This window comes from Ambystoma mexicanum, chromosome 6p, assembly GCF_040938575.1.
Source record: "Ambystoma mexicanum isolate Mex_15411 chromosome 6p, UKY_AmexF1_1, whole genome shotgun sequence".
In the NCBI taxonomy this organism is placed as follows: domain Eukaryota; kingdom Metazoa; phylum Chordata; class Amphibia; order Caudata; family Ambystomatidae; genus Ambystoma; species Ambystoma mexicanum.
Window position 1 is genome coordinate 1531042201 of NC_090935.1, and position 21259 is coordinate 1531063459.

Consider the following 21259-nt stretch of genomic DNA (forward strand, 5'->3'; position numbering starts at 1 on the left):
CTGACAAAGTCTCTCCTTACACATCACACCCAGTAAACCTTATTGACCAATCCCTTGCTCTGCACAGTCTCATTTGCATGCCTCTCAGCCTCAAATTCCCTGTATGTAATAAGCGCTGTCCGCGGACAACTGCAGTGTCTGTGGACAAATTGAAAAATCTGAGAGTGGGGAATGAAAATTTAAATAGTGTGCCACATTTCCCCTTTGAGGTTGGCTCTGAAAAGAGCCTTGCTTTTATTTTTTTGCAGATGCTTCAGAAACATCTTTCATTTTGTACATTTTATTATTATTTTTCCTCATCTTCCTACAAATATCTTCACATTAGCTACTCCAAAGCAATCCTTATGTTCCAAAACAGCATGGCATTTCCCATAATAGATAAAGACATGCCATCTGCTTCAAAGTAAACAACATTACCAGAATCAATGTTGGCATTGTTGCAAAAGAACATGCCAGCTCTAATCATAAAAGCAAACATGCCTCGGTTGATTAAACACCTAACAACATTTTGCTGAGGACAAAAAACAGAAATATTGTCCCATATTGCCCTAGGTACCAAACTAGAAAAAATAACCTTGGCATTTGGAAGTACTTTCATTACTGCCTGAACCAAGTTTTCAAGATCTTCCAACAAAGCAGGGGCACTGACATAGCCCAAATGCAAAGCACCACAGTGCAGGACAACCACATGTGGACTGTTAACCCTAGCCATATCTTGACAAACTTCTAGCATTGCCTGCAAATTGAAACCAGTCACAGTGCTCCACACCACCTCCACTCCTTTTACGTCAAAATTGTTAGCCACATTCCTGCATTTAGCATACTGCTCCAAACCATTCACAAACATATCTCCAAACACCAACACCCTGACTTTCTCCACCTCTGCCATCTTCACTACACACAACCTCTCTCAATACAAAGCAGAACCTCAACACCTGATTGGCTAATCCCTACAGTCCCCTTTCCATGCAGGATTTGCTGAGAAACCCCAGATGTGGCACGCCCTGTCCGCGAACAGCCGCAGTGTCCGTGGAGTGCGTAACACTGTGGCAGCCCTTATACCCTTTCCACTTCACTCTCTACACCATTCCCTCATTGGCTACTGTTAAGCAGTCACACAACCAGCCACTAATCACATCCAAGAACTCTACATCAAACTCCATCATCACAGTTCAGCACTTTAGATGTACTGTTGATCACTCTGAGTACAATCGGGCTGTGATTGGAAAGCACCTACAGCAACTACTACAAAACTCTCCAACATTTCTACGTGCAGATTCATGCACAAACACAAACTACAGGTATGACTATTTTCTGCACAGTACATGTACAGCTCTTATACAAATGCATATAAACAGAGTAACTGCCACTTACCCTGTGTAACCTGTAAAAAAAGCTTACTGTCATTTCTCCATCTGCTATGATCAAGTGTCACTTGCAAATCTGTCTGCTCTCCAAATTTGTATTTACCCATATTACTAACTGTAATTTGCAAACTATTATTTTGTTCATTCATTCCATCATTTCTGTAACCACTGCCACCTATTTATCCACATTTCAATCATAATAGCATTTAATGCATTATAGTGCATAGGATGTACATACAATTTCCTTTCTATACCTTCTGCATATTTAACATACATTTTATCATTTGTTCTTCCTTTAGAAATGGTTATAATAGTAATCAGACAACACACACAGCTATGTAACAAAGTGTCATTTCATGTTAAAAGATGTATAATTATAGGAGAAGGCTTTCTAGTGTGTTATAAAATGACACGCAGCCCGGATGAGTACATGCATCTTTATACATGCATACATATAGCCAACATCATTTTAAAGGCTTCCAGCTGAAACAACACCACTGCCTCTACAACTGTTCTTCCAATCTAGACAGCTCTCTCATTCCAGCTGGTTTCCAATTCTGTTCTAGAATTTACAACAGCATTCAACTATGCACCGGTGCAGTCATGTCTATCACATCATGTACAACTATGTACAGTGTTTTAAAGCAATACATATAACATCTCCCCCCTTCCCTTCAGTCCGCAACGCAAGTACCAGATCCTTCATTAAACCCTTACTTTATTTAAGACTCTCCCATCTCCACGCACCACAGGATTACCCAGTAGTTTGGTAATCACCTGCTGAGTAATAAGCTGCTGAACCCATCAAATTCTTCTGCTTTATTTCCCATACCTTCACAAATGCATACATTGCATGCTTTTCCCTACAGTTCCTACCATTTACCCTGTAAAAATAGCAAAAAAAAGCATACAATTATTTCTTCTATCTCCTAAAATCCAATAACACCGCCTTAAGAAGCCAAGTCTGCTCTGTGTGCTTACTATTGTAATAATTTCTAAAGCACGTTCAACTAACAGATGCTAAGTAAAATATACAGAATGCACATAGTCAAAGGAAAGTGCATATACATGCTATGCACAGTTATCAGAAAGCACTACTACTGCAAAAACAAAGAAATCCATGTCTACATTAACAACAGTGCTATTAACACACAGATTTACTAACTTCTTTCTTTCACAATTGTAATCAAGACCACTCTCCGGAAAAGCATGAACCAGAACTCAGAAGAAACCTACTCTTTCCATCCAAAAGATTAAGTGCAATACTGCCATAATGTTCTTACTGTTACTCAAACATGTAACCACGCTCCATTTCTCTCTCTGTAACTAAGTACCTTATGTCTTCTATGTATTCATAATCTTGCCTGCGTACACCTTCATTTAATAGTGCCTCGATGTCTATGAGCTGCAGTGCGCTCTACACATGTATAAAATTAAATAAAAATAAAATACTGTAGTATTCTAGTATTGTAGAACTGTAATCCATCAGCCTTGGATATGGAGCCGATGGAGACACACCCAATATGGAGTAAGAAGTGCCATTCAGCGGTCTATGCTTTAGTTCCAAGATTGCCACCGCGACGTATATACATCACACGCACCAGAGCACAGATGCGTTGTATCGTCGCTTTTCTCGCAAGAACTTCCAACGCTAGTTTCCCGACTCTTAGTCTACTTTGTACTAACTTTTTCCTTCCTTCCTTAGAGCCTTGATTCTGAACTTCATTTCACTCTCGAGGTGTTTTCTCATTTTTAGGGCACGGTTATATTGAGCGCTGTTTAGATTTCACTGAGGAGGTATGGGTTCACTTTCTCTACCTTGTTTACTTACCTTGCTACCCTTGCTTTCCTGTTCTTTACTCTGTTACTTCCCTCAGCTACTATTTCGCTTCGATTTCTAATTAGCTATCTATCTCTACCTTTTCTTGCTTGCTGTTATCTTGTGGATTCTGTCTGGCGAAGTTGCTCGTTCCATGGGCATTCCGTCTCTTCCCCAGTATCCCGCAAGACACCTTACCTTTACGCCTGGCTGTCCTCCATTCTTGGCCAGGCAGTGGATTCCTACAACTGCATTACTCCTTAACCCAAAGATTCCTGTGACATAGTTTCACTGTTCCTGTCTCATCATCTGAATATCGACCTTCAGGATCTGGAGTTATTTAACTTTGTTCAGAAAACAATCTCGAACAACTTTTCTTACCAACCTTCAGAATTTCAACCAATCAATCAAGAGGATCATTCTCCGCACTCAGGGTTTTTTCTGCCAACCGGCTTTTTCCCTGACTTAGGACTGGCTCCTTGGGGGTCCCCGGGACTTGGTTCCTTCCGGTCACGACGGCCTTTGAGGAGCCACGCCCCTATTTACATCTAAAGAAGGAAAGAAAGGAGAAGAAGACAAGGAAGCTTCGCAATAAGAAGGAAAGTGAACCGTCTACGGATTCAAAAGAAGAAAGAGGTGAGGAGGAGTTAAGGGAGGGGTTCAAAGGTGTTGATCAGCTTGACAAGAACAAACAATTGTATGAGATTCAGTATTAGTGCTTCCCCTCACCAGGTGCATACTTTGTATTGTCATCTGAACACAATTAAAGTAACACACAATTACAAGAATAGCCTTCCCAACCTGAAGTAGCAGCCCATTGCACAATCACACCTCTACATACATCCTTACCATCATACTCAGACACTCATGCACAAAGCACACATACACTGCACAAGATCCCAAACCATACTTTCTTTTTTTCTCCAACAGACCCCAAAGAATTGCTACCAAAAAGCAACTCTGTAGAAAGCAAAGCAAAAGTAAACAAAATAAAGAAGTCTCCAAAATAAGCATTCACCTCTAGCAGAATGTGTACAAAAAGTTCAAACAAAACAGCTAATACAGTCATTAAGCGAAACAAAACAAGCTTCCAGTACAGAAAGGTTGCCGCCCCTTTCAAAATGTAAAACGAAATAGAAACTGATTAACAAGACTGCAGCTACCAGTAGTGCTAACACTGCACCTATAAATCTTGATGTAGCCACAAGTAAGCATACCAAAAAAATTATTTTACAAAATATGTTCCGCCACAGAGTCCTTCAGAACCTTATAAAAACAGTAGAGAAATCAAGCTTAACCCTTAAAACCTACCGTAGAAAATTAATCCTAGAAGCTCTCAGACAGTGCAATCCTTCTCAAAAGGAAATCATTTATTTTAATTTTAAACAGAAGGAAACCACTAAACTACAAAAAATACTTCTCAATAAAGGAATATCAACAAAGGTAGCCTCACAAACATCTGTGGAGGTGAATGGAGTCACACCATAAGCACAGAACCATATTTCAATGAAGAAGCATACAAACAAAAGCAAATAAACCCAATTGCCATACATAGCAGTGGACGAGGGTATAAAAAACGTAATAATACCATTATGGAACAAGAAACGTTGCTCACAAAAATATCCCCAGAAAACTTAGTATCAACTCTCCATTCCACTGCACCAATACGTCCAGTCTACAAATGGCAGTGCACATCAATGTGTAACATAGCCAAAAAATCTTTCAAGTCTTTACGCCAGTTCCTCAATCAGTATGTGAAAGGCAAAGACAAATTCAAAATGACACTACTACAAAATATGGACTCCTGTCCAGTGCGCAAATACACAGGACTACAAGGACATTCATTAGCCTGCATTTCTGGACCTATTTGCAAAAGCACCTTCCACCATATCAAAATGATATGAACACACCATTCAATTGTAAGAAATCTGGTTCATAAACTGTACTATGCCAAAAGTCCTGCTTTAGCACTAGCCAATTTAAATAACAATCTACTACATGGTACAGCCAAAGAACTACTTGAAGAAATAGAGCATATCCAGAGAAAATATTTTAGAAGTGAAAGCCACTTACAAAATGCAATAGCTTTACAACAGACTAGCAACAACTTTACAGATGGCAACCTTCTAGTACACATATACAAAAAGGAAATACTAAAGTTTAATTGTACATCTGCTGAAGTACCAAACCATGTGTGTGTGTGTTTTGCCGCAGGACTTTTTATAAAAATAGCACAAAAACTGTAGACATAACGTACAAAATATAAGACAATGAAGATTCCAAGTGGTTCCAATTAGCACTCTATCTTATAGCAGAAAACAAATACAAAATGACTGACCCCTTAATACTTTGCAGTTACTGCACTGCAAAACTTGATAACAACCAAACACCTTCACGTGCTATCACAAATAACTTGGAATTATTCCCACTACCAATACCCCTGCAACAACATCATAATTCAAACAGTGCACCCATTTCAAGCAATAATACGCCTTCAACCAAAAACAGCAAACTTACCTCCCTCTGAATTAGTGAAAGGCATTTGTGGCAAAGTAGTTTATTTTCCATTAGATCTCAAAGAAAATGTACACACTTTGGGAGTGCAACGTCCAATAGATTAATCTTTAATTATCTTAGTAAATGGCATACCTACAAAAGACAAAACAATTTGGCAACAACTTGTGGACTTACATAAAGTTAGACAAGCCCTGCAATATCTACCAGACAACAATGAATACTACAAAGAAATTGATATTGAAGAAAACCTGAGGGAAACCATTGAAATAATTCAAGACTCATCAGAAACTGGTCAATTTCAACTTCTAGATCCTGCTACAGAATCCAATATTTTAGACCATTAAACAATTCACCCATTACACTCTAAACCCACCATAGATGATGCACTGGAAAGGTACCAAATGCCACAAGCCAATGGATCTCCAATTAGCATATGGGAAAAAAGTATAGAAGCACGTGCCTTTCCTCTACTCTTTCCTACTGGAAAAGGAGGATATACAATGAAAGACCCACACAAATAACAGCATCAGAATACCGCTCTTTACAAATGTATTCTGAAGACCCCAGATTCAGACAAAATGTGGAATACATATTCCACCTTCTCTTTGAAAGTGAACTAGCAACTCTATGCTACGGAGTTGCACATACATTGAAATATGGTACCCATTTTCAAAATATGTCAGCTACACAATTACTACAAAAAGTGCAAGAAAAAGATGAGGTTTTACAGTCAAGCATTACAAATCTTTTAGCAAACATGCGTGGTACAAAAGAATACTGATTCTGACATCACGGAGATGTACGCTGTATAATAAGAAACCTTGGCCCACCCACATGGTTTGTGACATTAAGTTGTGCAGAATATGCATGGGAAAATTTACACAAATTCCTACGTATAGCAAACAAAAACAAAACAAACATAGATATAAAAATACCAGTAGAACTCTGCTGTCTAGATCCTGTAAATGTATCAAGATATTTCCATCATCGCTTCATTGCTATACTACACTTCATTTGTAATAAAATTGTTCCTCCCCTCAGAGAAGTGCAACACTTCTTTTGGAGAAAAGAATACCGAGCCAGAGGAGCACCACACATCCACATGCCTTTGTGGATTAAAGATGCTCCTAAATCTGGTCAAGACAGTGATGCCACTGTTTTACAGTTCATCCAAATATATGTCACTTGTGAAATCCCTTCACAAACAAGACATAGTGACCTTCATGCACGAATTTTACAATTTCAAAGACACAAATGTGGGAAGTATTGTTGTCGCAAATATAAAAACAAAGGGAAATACTAAACCAAATGCCGCTTTGGTTTCCCTAGACCAGTTTCAACAACAGGTCAAGTAAACAACTTCATGTCTTCAGTTAGACATAGTGTCAAAGGAAAATCACCTAAAAACACATCACATATTACATAAAAAGAACAGAAGAATCAAAATAAATCAATGATTTCAATGCAATCATTGCCTTCCTATGGAATGCAAATATAGATGTGCATTACGTTGCAGACAATTCCACTGCAGTTGCATGATAGGTCACAGCCTACTTAACCAAAGCAGAAAAAACAGAGCTTCAAGACCACTGGGATGACATATCATCTGACAAAACACTATCACAGAAATTGTACAGCTTAGGCATAAAAATGCTCTCCCATAGAGAATGTGGCTGCTATGAAGCTGCAGACCGTTTAACCTGTACTGCCTTGTATGGAAAATCTGAAAATATAATATGGCTAAGTCTTGGTCCAGCTAAATATAGAAAAAGAGTTCTCAAATTATATGAAGACATAGAAACAATAGCCAAAAATGATCCAAACAGCCAAGACATTTTGAATAACAATTTACTAGACACATACTACCCAAACAGAAGTACCACTTTGGAAGCCATGTGTCTATACCACGTAGCCCAAAACTTCACATACAAAAATAATATTAAACTAGATGAAAAGAAAGGTAGATACAGAGTGGAAATTGTGAAGGCAGGTGGTGAAACTTACCAAACGAAGCTTAATTAATCATATCAAATTGTCATTAAAAACTCCTCAACATAAAGAACTGTATTACATGTCCCTGCTACAACTTTTTAAACCATGGAGAAAAGAAGAAGATTTACTAGATACCTATGACTCCTATGAAGACGCTTTCAAAGTAAATGAAAGCACTATAACAAACGTAAACTTTACACAGTACAAAACAATGTGGACACTCCTGACAGTAGACAACCTTCTGTAACAGGAAGGCAAAAACCACTTGGACAGCCACTAACAGCAAATGAGGCAGAATTAGCCATGACAGAAGTAGAAAAGACCATGTGTCAGTATGAGCAATCTACAGAAGACTTTGCTGTACTAAAATCACAACTAAACAATGAGCAGCCTAGCATTTTCCAAGAAGTAACAAATCAAAGTGAACATGGCGTTCAACATGAAAGTAAAAATTGTATCTGCTAAGACTATACACCTATACTGCTATATGTGAGTGGTCAAGCTGGTTCAGGCAAAACGTTCTTAATCAAAATCATCAGCAAGTTCCTGCAAAAATTGACAAACAAACTGTCAGCTGTTGTAACTGCCCACTAGCTGTCTAAAACATAAGCAGTGTTACTTTAAACCAATTACTACTCCTTCCAGTAGAACACCAAAACAAATTAGACTATTGCAAACTTTCTCCAGAAGCGGCAATGGAACTACGCAGAGTTTTCAAACAAATGAAAATGCTGCTAATAGATGAGGTAAGCATGGTTTCCAATCTAATGTTAGCCTTCATTCACCTCAGATTACAAGATGTACTGAAAACAGACTATGAAGAACTCTTTGGAGGAAACCACATTATAGTTTTCGGAGATCTTCTTCAATTAACACCAGTTAAAGGTGAACCTATTTTTAAAACCTTAGGGCACAAACTATGCCGTAAAACTCTTGGCAGCATAGGAAATGTCAACCTTTGGCAACATTTCCAATACAGAGAATTAACTGGAAATATGCGTCAGTCTACAGTCCTCAAAAAAAATGTATGAAACAATGTTAAAAAAAGAAATGCAACCAATAGTTCAAATTTGCACAACAGATAAACTGGACGTACATGGTATGACACAACCCAGGTGTCAACAAGCCATAACAAGGCTATGCACCTTGGAAAACTCTATCTCTAACACAGCTGGTTTGGAGAAAATATTAAAATGATCTTTAAACAGTAGAGTAATGCTTAAGCGTAACTTGACGTGGACCAAGGACTAGTTAATAGAGCACTTGGTGCAGTTGTTGGCTTTCAAACATACCCACGTGACAACATTTAGGTTGTCAATATTCTCTTTGACAAACTATCAGAAGTTAAAAGGATAGGACAGTCAACATCCCGCTTCCATCTTTTCAAAGACATGTATGCACGCAGAGAACAATTTTCTCTAACTCTACCATACGCATTCACCACCGAGGGTATAAAAAACGTAATAATACCATTATGGAACAAGAAACGTTGCTCACAAAAATATCCCCAGAAAACTTAGTATCAACTCTCCATTCCACTGCACCAATACGTCCAGTCTACAAATGGCAGTGCACATCAATGTGTAACATAGCCAAAAAATCTTTCAAGTCTTTACGCCAGTTCCTCAATCAGTATGTGAAAGGCAAAGACAAATTCAAAATGACACTACTACAAAATATGGACTCCTGTCCAGTGCGCAAATACACAGGACTACAAGGACATTCATTAGCCTGCATTTCTGGACCTATTTGCAAAAGCACCTTCCACCATATCAAAATGATATGAACACACCATTCAATTGTAAGAAATCTGGTTCATAAACTGTACTATGCCAAAAGTCCTGCTTTAGCACTAGCCAATTTAAATAACAATCTACTACATGGTACAGCCAAAGAACTACTTGAAGAAATAGAGCATATCCAGAGAAAATATTTTAGAAGTGAAAGCCACTTACAAAATGCAATAGCTTTACAACAGACTAGCAACAACTTTACAGATGGCAACCTTCTAGTACACATATACAAAAAGGAAATACTAAAGTTTAATTGTACATCTGCTGAAGTACCAAACCATGTGTGTGTGTGTTTTGCCGCAGGACTTTTTATAAAAATAGCACAAAAACTGTAGACATAGCGTACAAAATATAAGACAATGAAGATTCCAAGTGGTTCCAATTAGCACTCTATCTTATAGCAGAAAACAAATACAAAATGACTGACCCCTTAATACTTTGCAGTTACTGCACTGCAAAACTTGATAACAACCAAACACCTTCACGTGCTATCACAAATAACTTGGAATTATTCCCACTACCAATACCCCTGCAACAACATCATAATTCAAACAGTGCACCCATTTCAAGCAATAATACGCCTTCAACCAAAAACAGCAAACTTACCTCCCTCTGAATTAGTGAAAGGCATTTGTGGCAAAGTAGTTTATTTTCCATTAGATCTCAAAGAAAATGTACACACTTTGGGAGTGCAACGTCCAATAGATTAATCTTTAATTATCTTAGTAAATGGCATACCTACAAAAGACAAAACAATTTGGCAACAACTTGTGGACTTACATAAAGTTAGACAAGCCCTGCAATATCTACCAGACAACAATGAATACTACAAAGAAATTGATATTGAAGAAAACCTGAGGGAAACCATTGAAATAATTCAAGACTCATCAGAAACTGGTCAATTTCAACTTCTAGATCCTGCTACAGAATCCAATATTTTAGACCATTAAACAATTCACCCATTACACTCTAAACCCACCATAGATGATGCACTGGAAAGGTACCAAATGCCACAAGCCAATGGATCTCCAATTAGCATATGGGAAAAAAGTATAGAAGCACGTGCCTTTCCTCTACTCTTTCCTACTGGAAAAGGAGGATATACAATGAAAGACCCACACAAATAACAGCATCAGAATACCGCTCTTTACAAATGTATTCTGAAGACCCCAGATTCAGACAAAATGTGGAATACATATTCCACCTTCTCTTTGAAAGTGAACTAGCAACTCTATGCTACGGAGTTGCACATACATTGAAATATGGTACCCATTTTCAAAATATGTCAGCTACACAATTACTACAAAAAGTGCAAGAAAAAGATGAGGTTTTACAGTCAAGCATTACAAATCTTTTAGCAAACATGCGTGCTACAAAAGAATACTGATTCTGACATCACGGAGATGTACGCTGTATAATAAGAAACCTTGGCCCACCCACATGGTTTGTGACATTAAGTTGTGCAGAATATGCATGGGAAAATTTACACAAATTCCTACGTATAGCATACAAAAACAAAACAAACATAGATATAAAAATACCAGTAGAACTCTGCTGTCTAGATCCTGTAAATGTATCAAGGTATTTCCATCATCGCTTCATTGCTATACTACACTTCATTTGTAATAAAATTGTTCCTCCCCTCAGAGAAGTGCAACACTTCTTTTGGAGAAAAGAATACCAAGCCAGAGGAGCACCACACATCCACATGCCTTTGTGGATTAAAGATGCTCCTAAATCTGGTCAAGACAGTGATGCCACTGTTTTACAGTTCATCCAAATATATGTCACTTGTGAAATCCCTTCACAAACAAGACATAGTGACCTTCATGCACGAATTTTACAATTTCAAAGACACAAATGTGGGAAGTATTGTTGTCGCAAATATAAAAACAAAGGGAAATACTACACCAAATGCCGCTTTGGTTTCCCTAGACCAGTTTCAACAACAGGTCAAGTAAACAACTTCATGTCTTCAGTTAGACATAGTGTCAAAGGAAAATCACCTAAAAACACATCACATATTACATAAAAAGAACAGAAGAATCAAAATAAATCAATGATTTCAATGCAATCATTGCCTTCCTATGGAATGCAAATATAGATGTGCATTACGTTGCAGACAATTCCACTGCAGTTGCATGATAGGTCACAGCCTACTTAACCAAAGCAGAAAAAACAGAGCTTCAAGACCACTGGGATGACATATCATCTGACAAAACACTATCACAGAAATTGTACAGCTTAGGCATAAAAATGCTCTCCCATAGAGAATGTGGCTGCTATGAAGCTGCAGACCGTTTAACCTGTACTGCCTTGTATGGAAAATCTGAAAATATAATATGGCTAAGTCTTGGTCCAGCTAAATATAGAAAAAGAGTTCTCAAATTATATGAAGACATAGAAACAATAGCCAAAAATGATCCAAACAGCCAAGACATTTTGAATAACAATTTACTAGACACATACTACCCAAACAGAAGTACCACTTTGGAAGCCATGTGTCTATACCACGTAGCCCAAAACTTCACATACAAAAATAATATTAAACTAGATGAAAAGAAAGGTAGATACAGAGTGGAAATTGTGAAGGCAGGTGGTGAAACTTACCAAACGAAGCTTAATTAATCATATCAAATTGTCATTAAAAACTCCTCAACATAAAGAACTGTATTACATGTCCCTGCTACAACTTTTTAAACCATGGAGAAAAGAAGAAGATTTACTAGATACCTATGACTCCTATGAAGACGCTTTCAAAGTAAATGAAAGCACTATAACAAACGTAAACTTTACACAGTACAAAACAATGTGGACACTCCTGACAGTAGACAACCTTCTGTAACAGGAAGGCAAAAACCACTTGGACAGCCACTAACAGCAAATGAGGCAGAATTAGCCATGACAGAAGTAGAAAAGACCATGTGTCAGTATGAGCAATCTACAGAAGACTTTGCTGTACTAAAATCACAACTAAACAATGAGCAGCCTAGCATTTTCCAAGAAGTAACAAATCAAAGTGAACATGGCGTTCAACATGAAAGTAAAAATTGTATCTGCTAAGACTATACACCTATACTGCTATATGTGAGTGGTCAAGCTGGTTCAGGCAAAACGTTCTTAATCAAAATCATCAGCAAGTTCCTGCAAAAATTGACAAACAAACTGTCAGCTGTTGTAACTGCCCACTAGCTGTCTAAAACATAAGCAGTGTTACTTTAAACCAATTACTACTCCTTCCAGTAGAACACCAAAACAAATTAGACTATTGCAAACTTTCTCCAGAAGCGGCAATGGAACTACGCAGAGTTTTCAAACAAATGAAAATGCTGCTAATAGATGAGGTAAGCATGGTTTCCAATCTAATGTTAGCCTTCATTCACCTCAGATTACAAGATGTACTGAAAACAGACTATGAAGAACTCTTTGGAGGAAACCACATTATAGTTTTCGGAGATCTTCTTCAATTAACACCAGTTAAAGGTGAACCTATTTTTAAAACCTTAGGGCACAAACTATGCCGTAAAACTCTTGGCAGCATAGGAAATGTCAACCTTTGGCAACATTTCCAATACAGAGAATTAACTGGAAATATGCGTCAGTCTACAGTCCTCAAAAAAAATGTATGAAACAATGTTAAAAAAAGAAATGCAACCAATAGTTCAAATTTGCACAACAGATAAACTGGACGTACATGGTATGACACAACCCAGGTGTCAACAAGCCATAACAAGGCTATGCACCTTGGAAAACTCTATCTCTAACACAGCTGGTTTGGAGAAAATATTAAAATGATCTTTAAACAGTAGAGTAATGCTTAAGCGTAACTTGACGTGGACCAAGGACTAGTTAATAGAGCACTTGGTGCAGTTGTTGGCTTTCAAACATACCCACGTGACAACATTTAGGTTGTCAATATTCTCTTTGACAAACTATCAGAAGTTAAAAGGATAGGACAGTCAACATCCCGCTTCCATCTTTTCAAAGACATGTATGCACGCAGAGAACAATTTTCTCTAACTCTACCATACGCATTCACCACCGAGGGTATAAAAAACGTAATAATACCATTATGGAACAAGAAACGTTGCTCACAAAAATATCCCCAGAAAACTTAGTATCAACTCTCCATTCCACTGCACCAATACGTCCAGTCTACAAATGGCAGTGCACATCAATGTGTAACATAGCCAAAAAATCTTTCAAGTCTTTACGCCAGTTCCTCAATCAGTATGTGAAAGGCAAAGACAAATTCAAAATGACACTACTACAAAATATGGACTCCTGTCCAGTGCGCAAATACACAGGACTACAAGGACATTCATTAGCCTGCATTTCTGGACCTATTTGCAAAAGCACCTTCCACCATATCAAAATGATATGAACACACCATTCAATTGTAAGAAATCTGGTTCATAAACTGTACTATGCCAAAAGTCCTGCTTTAGCACTAGCCAATTTAAATAACAATCTACTACATGGTACAGCCAAAGAACTACTTGAAGAAATAGAGCATATCCAGAGAAAATATTTTAGAAGTGAAAGCCACTTACAAAATGCAATAGCTTTACAACAGACTAGCAACAACTTTACAGATGGCAACCTTCTAGTACACATATACAAAAAGGAAATACTAAAGTTTAATTGTACATCTGCTGAAGTACCAAACCATGTGTGTGTGTGTTTTGCCGCAGGACTTTTTATAAAAATAGCACAAAAACTGTAGACATAACGTACAAAATATAAGACAATGAAGATTCCAAGTGGTTCCAATTAGCACTCTATCTTATAGCAGAAAACAAATACAAAATGACTGACCCCTTAATACTTTGCAGTTACTGCACTGCAAAACTTGATAACAACCAAACACCTTCACGTGCTATCACAAATAACTTGGAATTATTCCCACTACCAATACCCCTGCAACAACATCATAATTCAAACAGTGCACCCATTTCAAGCAATAATACGCCTTCAACCAAAAACAGCAAACTTACCTCCCTCTGAATTAGTGAAAGGCATTTGTGGCAAAGTAGTTTATTTTCCATTAGATCTCAAAGAAAATGTACACACTTTGGGAGTGCAACGTCCAATAGATTAATCTTTAATTATCTTAGTAAATGGCATACCTACAAAAGACAAAACAATTTGGCAACAACTTGTGGACTTACATAAAGTTAGACAAGCCCTGCAATATCTACCAGACAACAATGAATACTACAAAGAAATTGATATTGAAGAAAACCTGAGGGAAACCATTGAAATAATTCAAGACTCATCAGAAACTGGTCAATTTCAACTTCTAGATCCTGCTACAGAATCCAATATTTTAGACCATTAAACAATTCACCCATTACACTCTAAACCCACCATAGATGATGCACTGGAAAGGTACCAAATGCCACAAGCCAATGGATCTCCAATTAGCATATGGGAAAAAAGTATAGAAGCACGTGCCTTTCCTCTACTCTTTCCTACTGGAAAAGGAGGATATACAATGAAAGACCCACACAAATAACAGCATCAGAATACCGCTCTTTACAAATGTATTCTGAAGACCCCAGATTCAGACAAAATGTGGAATACATATTCCACCTTCTCTTTGAAAGTGAACTAGCAACTCTATGCTACGGAGTTGCACATACATTGAAATATGGTACCCATTTTCAAAATATGTCAGCTACACAATTACTACAAAAAGTGCAAGAAAAAGATGAGGTTTTACAGTCAAGCATTACAAATCTTTTAGCAAACATGCGTGGTACAAAAGAATACTGATTCTGACATCACGGAGATGTACGCTGTATAATAAGAAACCTTGGCCCACCCACATGGTTTGTGACATTAAGTTGTGCAGAATATGCATGGGAAAATTTACACAAATTCCTACGTATAGCAAACAAAAACAAAACAAACATAGATATAAAAATACCAGTAGAACTCTGCTGTCTAGATCCTGTAAATGTATCAAGATATTTCCATCATCGCTTCATTGCTATACTACACTTCATTTGTAATAAAATTGTTCCTCCCCTCAGAGAAGTGCAACACTTCTTTTGGAGAAAAGAATACCAAGCCAGAGGAGCACCACACATCCACATGCCTTTGTGGATTAAAGATGCTCCTAAATCTGGTCAAGACAGTGATGCCACTGTTTTACAGTTCATCCAAATATATGTCACTTGTGAAATCCCTTCACAAACAAGACATAGTGACCTTCATGCACGAATTTTACAATTTCAAAGACACAAATGTGGGAAGTATTGTTGTCGCAAATATAAAAACAAAGGGAAATACTACACCAAATGCCGCTTTGGTTTCCCTAGACCAGTTTCAACAACAGGTCAAGTAAACAACTTCATGTCTTCAGTTAGACATAGTGTCAAAGGAAAATCACCTAAAAACACATCACATATTACATAAAAAGAACAGAAGAATCAAAATAAATCAATGATTTCAATGCAATCATTGCCTTCCTATGGAATGCAAATATAGATGTGCATTACGTTGCAGACAATTCCACTGCAGTTGCATGATAGGTCACAGCCTACTTAACCAAAGCAGAAAAAACAGAGCTTCAAGACCACTGGGATGACATATCATCTGACAAAACACTATCACAGAAATTGTACAGCTTAGGCATAAAAATGCTCTCCCATAGAGAATGTGGCTGCTATGAAGCTGCAGACCGTTTAACCTGTACTGCCTTGTATGGAAAATCTGAAAATATAATATGGCTAAGTCTTGGTCCAGCTAAATATAGAAAAAGAGTTCTCAAATTATATGAAGACATAGAAACAATAGCCAAAAATGATCCAAACAGCCAAGACATTTTGAATAACAATTTACTAGACACATACTACCCAAACAGAAGTACCACTTTGGAAGCCATGTGTCTATACCACGTAGCCCAAAACTTCACATACAAAAATAATATTAAACTAGATGAAAAGAAAGGTAGATACAGAGTGGAAATTGTGAAGGCAGGTGGTGAAACTTACCAAACGAAGCTTAATTAATCATATCAAATTGTCATTAAAAACTCCTCAACATAAAGAACTGTATTACATGTCCCTGCTACAACTTTTTAAACCATGGAGAAAAGAAGAAGATTTACTAGATACCTATGACTCCTATGAAGACGCTTTCAAAGTAAATGAAAGCACTATAACAAACGTAAACTTTACACAGTACAAAACAATGTGGACACTCCTGACAGTAGACAACCTTCTGTAACAGGAAGGCAAAAACCACTTGGACAGCCACTAACAGCAAATGAGGCAGAATTAGCCATGACAGAAGTAGAAAAGACCATGTGTCAGTATGAGCAATCTACAGAAGACTTTGCTGTACTAAAATCACAACTAAACAATGAGCAGCCTAGCATTTTCCAAGAAGTAACAAATCAAAGTGAACATGGCGTTCAACATGAAAGTAAAAATTGTATCTGCTAAGACTATACACCTATACTGCTATATGTGAGTGGTCAAGCTGGTTCAGGCAAAACGTTCTTAATCAAAATCATCAGCAAGTTCCTGCAAAAATTGACAAACAAACTGTCAGCTGTTGTAACTGCCCACTAGCTGTCTAAAACATAAGCAGTGTTACTTTAAACCAATTACTACTCCTTCCAGTAGAACACCAAAACAAATTAGTTCAAATTTGCACAACAGATAAACTGGACGTACATGGTATGACACAACCCAGGTGTCAACAAGCCATAACAAGGCTATGCACCTTGGAAAACTCTATCTCTAACACAGCTGGTTTGGAGAAAATATTAAAATGATCTTTAAACAGTAGAGTAATGCTTAAGCGTAACTTGACGTGGACCAAGGACTAGTTAATAGAGCACTTGGTGCAGTTGTTGGCTTTCAAACATACCCACGTGACAACATTTAGGTTGTCAATATTCTCTTTGACAAACTATCAGAAGTTAAAAGGATAGGACAGTCAACATCCCGCTTCCATCTTTTCAAAGACATGTATGCACGCAGAGAACAATTTTCTCTAACTCTACCATACGCATTCACCATTCAAAAATCAAAAGGTCTTACCCTAGATAAAGCATTGATAGATATTGGTAGCACAGTCTTTAAAGAAGGCATGAGCTATGTAGCACTATCACGCTTACGTACACTTGACAGACTATTTTTAATCAACTTTGATGCAAGTAAAGTAAATGCTGATATTCCTTGCATTCTAAAATACAATAGACTGCGTTCACTCTACACCCCCATCTAAAAACCTATCCTGTTCCGCAAAAAGCAAAACGTTGTAAAAGAAAACCACTTCAGACTCAAACTATGCAGGATCTCACAGCAATTCCTCTAAAGAAAGTAAAATAAGCTAATACTTCATCAAGGACCACAATCAAAGAAAAATCTACTGCGCAAATTAACTCACCTACCTCTTCAAAGAAAACAACACACACTCTGAACAAATGACTTGGACACAGAACTGTCAGGTCCATTCAAATTTTCAAATACAACTGGTGTAAATTGCTACGCAAATGTAGCAATCAATATTATATTCCAATTTCCACCATTATTGACATTTAGTTACACTGGACAGACCAATTGTGTTTGAAAATGTTAGTCCTTCACAGAAATGCAGTCAACAATCCTGACAACACTTACAGTGTTTCTGGAATAAGGCAGGATTTAGACTACTGTGCTGGAATGGTCAAATTCACTATAAACACACAAGAAGATCCACAAGAATGGCTAATGTACTTACTACAAGTACTAGAAAAAAAACATACCTATAAATGAAATCTTCCAGATTTCATACATGTGGAAACATACATGCACTCTTTGCAGCCCTGTCGCACAAGAAGAAGTTCCTAATGAACGCTTTGTGTATGTATCCATACCTAACTGTGAATCCATTCCATTTCAGCAACTTGTACAAAATGCAAACCATGGCAGATTATGTACTACTTGCAATTCCAATAATCGTTCCACCCTACAAATGCAGACACAAAATACGTAATAGTAATGCTTTTACGCTACAATGCAGATGGTACCAAAAACAACTGCAAGCTGACAGGATTCACACATGGTCAAGTATCACTTGTTAAGAAAACCTTCACAACAATAGGTATAATCTACCACGCAGGAGCAACAACCAATGCAGGTCACTACACTGCATATATAAAAAAAGAATTGTGGATGGTTCGAATGTAATGGTACTACCATTACTCTAAAACAGAGATTACCAGCAAATCTTGTAAACGCTTACTTAAAATTCTTAAAACCAACATTTAATAACTAATCTGTGTATGGACATAAACAAAACTTCAACTTCAAAACTATGAACAGTTAGAATACGCCAACAGGTATCTAACTGCCCCAAGATTCTGCAACAAGCAAACCGATAAATGAATACCACTAAAATCAAACAAGAAATATACAGTTAAAATACGCCAGCAGGTATCTAACTGCCCCAAAAATCTGCAACAAGCCAACAGATAGATGAATACCACTAAAATGGAAAAATAAATAAACAAATAGAATACACCAACTGCTATCTAATTGCAACAATACTACCACCACTTCCAAATCAAAAACCATACACCTATTCAATTCCTCCTATTGAAATATATGAAAGAAATATATTGTACCAAAACGTAGAAAGGTTTTTTTTTAATCCAGCATGGATTTGTTTTCCCACAGACCCAATGATTTAATGAACAAACACAGGAACTGAGTAAATTGCACAGTACACTGGTTTGAACTATAGTACTTCTAAAGTACTAACTATGAGGGTCGACAAAATACAGAAATGTCTACTATGCAATGCAATACTCATCATAAACTACCTACACTAACGTGTTTTTTTCTTTTATCACAGTGATTGCAAAAAAATGTCTGCTCCAACTACCCATGTCATGAAAAACTGCATACAACTACAAAAAGTCAAACAGTAAGTATATAATGATTGGACTCACAAACACCACAGCATAAAACACCCATTCAAGGAAACACTTGACCATAGACCACAATCCAAAATGTTTGCTTCCATGGGTATCTTATGCTGCAGCGCTTGTTGCCAAACACTACAATCTTGACTGTACGGCCTGGCCAAAACTCTACATACAGCCTCAACAAAGGAAACAGTAAGTATATAATAATTAGACTCACAGACACTGCATCATAACACAGCCATGCAAACAAACACCTCACCAATAAATACAACCCGAAATGCCTAGAGTCTTCAATACCAACATTCTGAACACAATCCAACAAACAAACTAACACACATCATCTCACTATCCTATAAACACTGTTACACTACTGCCAATCAGTACACATATTTTTGAAAACATATCCCCTAAGCAGCCCACATACCACAGTCAAAATATTTGGTAGCATGTGTGTGTTATGCTGTGGTGGTGGTGGCCAGGGCCTAGAGTCTTGGGTGCATACAGCATTTGACTCATATCTTACTCCCCCACCCTCTCCAAGCACTCCTACATACAAACAAATCCCCAAAATTGGATTTATGCTCACTTCCACGCCGATCCAATATGTGGGTCCATCAAAACAATGTGACGCACCTCACGCTTTACCCCAACCAATCAGCGAACACGTCACATGTCAGCGGACATGACGCAAGCCGATAAGTCAATCGGTGTCCTGTCCATGGAGTGAACAGAGAAGTGTGTCCGCGGAGCAGACATAGATATCACTAATATTTTTAGACCCACTTTTTGGTCATTTAAAAAAAAGTACTGGACAGATTTTCACCAGATTTACATAAGCACGCTTGCGGGACCATGCCAACGCTCCTGCAGCACATTTGGTGAAAATCCGTCCAGCGGTTTGGGCTGTAGGCGTGACAGAAATTCTTTCTCCATTCAGTCTATGAGAAAAAAAAGAAATTTTGGGACCCCCCTATAACTTTGCCCCCCCCGGCCCCCGGACCAAACCTCACCAAATTCGGATTGGGCCACATACTTTTTTATGCAAAGTTTGGTGAGGATTCGTCCAGGGAGAGCGAAGTTATAAGACCCCCAAAAAGTGTTCTTCCTACGGGTTTAGCAACTTAACCACAACTACTTGGCCGCTACCGCAGGCCATGTAATATATATACATAAATATGTATTTATATATATATTCACTGAAAAAACTTTGTTAAAGGGATGAATTTCATAGGTTTTTATTAGTCCAACTTAACCATAATGTTCCTTTAACAACGTTTTTTCACTGAATTTCATGAGTTTTTACCAGTGCATGCTATTTTCCTACAACTTACTAATATCATACTTACCAAATATAACAATATTTGTGTTCAATTTACAAAGTGTCACCTTAAAACTCTGCCATTTCCCACCTTCTAGAATCATTTTTAACACTTCTATACACGTTTTGCAACTATTTCAACTAGTTTTGCATCCGTAGACATCTACGAACATCTAACTTCATTGCGGACCTTCCGGACAGTGCCACATGACCATACGCTGGCGTGCGGCATGATGATGTGTCCGAGAACAATCCGCACTTCACGATAAGATCCATCCTTCACGGATGGTTTGGAACTGCATTTTCTACTGATCTAGGAACTTTCAACTTCAAAATTTCCCTTGCACACCCCCTACACCTTTTCATACTAATTATCCATTAGCAATCTAGTACACAGTACATACTTGGAAGAATTTGATCAAAACTGCTATTTATCTTACAAATGGCATCAGTTATTGCCATCCCTCCTCCCCAAGAGCCACCACCACCCCCACCTGGAGGACCTTCACAACAAAAAAAGCACAG

At 37.7% G+C, this 21259-nt stretch overlaps 1 protein-coding gene across 3 annotated transcripts in view; it reads right to left on the minus strand.

The window, feature by feature from the left end:
- The window catches only part of LOC138511080 (abnormal spindle-like microcephaly-associated protein homolog), a 200859-nt gene that overhangs the window by 85936 nt on the left and 93664 nt on the right, over positions 1–21259 (minus strand). Inside the window, exon 3 of one of the 3 annotated variants that reach the window (XM_069626580.1) lies at positions 3572–3734. The exons of the other annotated variants lie outside the window; for them this stretch is intronic. The gene's annotated coding sequence lies outside the window, so the exon portion shown is untranslated. The remainder of the gene's footprint in view (positions 1–3571; positions 3735–21259) is intronic. 3 annotated transcript variants of the gene reach the window in all.